Here is a 2,168-nt window from a genome sequence, read left to right as displayed (position 1 = left end):
GTTGAGCAGCAAGTATATGACGTCTTTGCCTGTATGAATGAAGCTTTTAAATGAGTTGTTTGACTTGAGTTTGTAAACCTGTAGTAGGATGCATTCTCTTTTCTTCCATGAATGTGACTAGAAGCTCTTTCATTCAGCTAGTTCTACACATCTTGCTATAAGTGAGCATTTCTGTTTTTCAGCCGTGTCATCCCCTTCTTATTTGAAATGATCCAACCAGTCTTTCTGTTCAATCTGTCTTGCTTCACCATGCTGTGCTGAACCATTTTCAATTACCATTTTAGAAAATAAATAACAAAACACATAGCGAATAATAGGAGAACCAGAGGAAGAACTTAACTAAGGATCGTGCTGACTCCTAAAAGACCTTATAGGAGCCTTCCAGCACCTACAGGAAAGCTGGAGAGGGACTCTTTATCAGGGAGTGGAGTGATAGGACAAGGAGTAATAGCTTTAAACTAAAAGAGGGGAGGTTTAGATTAGATATAAGGAGGACATTCGTTACTTGGAGGGTGGTGAGACACTGGCACAGGTTGCCCAGAGAAGCTGTGGATGCCCCATCCCTGGAGGTGTTCAATGCCAGGTTGGATGGGACTTTGGGCAGCCTGATCTGATGGGAGATGTCCCTGCCAATGGCAAGGGCTTGGAACTGGATGGTCTTTAGGGCCCCTTCCAACTGAAGCCATTCTAGGATGCTATGAAGAACACAGCCCACAAATGGCAGGCTTAATAGGCAATGCTAGGATTGCCAGAAATAAGCAAACGTGGCTTCTGTTCAGAGTCACTAGTAATGAAAATAATTGTTTCCAAAATTATGTACTTTATCATGAATACACTTTGATTTGGTCTTACCTTGAAGCTTGCTTGTTGCAGCAACAACTGGTAACATAATTCAGCACTGTGGCTGCCTGATGTTTCATAAAACATTATTCCTGTCTTCTTCCACACTAGGTCTTTTAACAAGCTCAAAGGGCAAAGGATTACTGGGTGCCTGTTCTTGTAGCTTTCTTCTCTCTTCAGCTCAGTTACCTACAAGGAAGTTTTTATCTTCTTTCCTCAGAGCAGCTCCCATCTACAGTATGACCCCCCACCCCCTTTGATTAAATAGCCAGTATCGTGTGCACCAGAGAATTTTAGCCCTACCCAGCATGTTTCCCATTTCCTGCCACACTATGGAAGTGCAATTTGACAATGTGAAGCACAGCACTGGAGTTCCAATTTCTTCCCTTGTCCTTCCAGATTTTGTAGTTTGGACTGACTTGTTTATTTGTCAGCATTTCACTTCATTCTACATATACTTGCCTGTCTTGCAGATTACGGCAGGTTGTGGAGAGAGGGAGGGAAGTGCAGCGCTGTGTCTTGCAAGTGTTTAGTTCAATTCTTTGAAAGTTACTCATCTAGGTATTCCAATACATCCTTAGAATAAGTCAATACCTGAACATTTTTCCCACATTTTAAAAATAGTTCTGCTACTATTTTGCCTTATTGGTTGTTTTTTGTTTGTTTGTTTGTTTTTTGTTTTGACTTAGCAGCTGTTAATTACATGGAGTCTAACCAAACTACCATAGTACTTAATATCACGGACATCTTAGCTACAAAGTTAATTTACATAAATATACTCAGTTATTGTGGTTTTGGCTGGGATAGAGTTAATTTTCTTTGCAGAGGCTTGCATGATGCTATGTTTAGGATTTTTTAATGAAAATAGTGGTGATAACACACCAATGTTTTTAATTTTAAAGAGCCAAGGACTTTTCTACTTCTCATGCTGCCCTGCCAGCAAGGAGGCTGGGTGTGCACAAGGAACTGGGAGGGGGCACAGCCAGGAGAGGTGACGCAGTCTGAACAAAAAGATATTCCACAACATATGGGATCATGCTCAGCAACTAAAACTGGGATAGACAAGGAGGAAGGGGGGGATGTTTGGGGTGATGGTGTTTCTCTTTCCAAGGAACTGCTCTGTATGGTGAGCCCTGCTTCCCTGGAAGTGGCTGAACTCTTGCTTGCCGGTGGGAAGTAGAGAATGAATTCCTTGTTTTGCTTTGCTTCGCGTGCAGCTTTTGCTTTACCTAGTAAATTGTCCTTATCTCAGCCCATGAGTTCTTGAACTTCTACCTTTACAATTCTCTCCCCCATCCCACCTGGGGAGAGTGAGCAAGTGGCTTCTT

The sequence above is a fragment of the Anser cygnoides genome, chromosome 1 (genome assembly GCF_040182565.1).
Source record: "Anser cygnoides isolate HZ-2024a breed goose chromosome 1, Taihu_goose_T2T_genome, whole genome shotgun sequence".
NCBI lineage: Eukaryota > Metazoa > Chordata > Aves > Anseriformes > Anatidae > Anser > Anser cygnoides.
The sequence above is the reverse complement of the archived record's forward strand: the minus strand, read 5'-3'. Positions refer to the sequence as shown.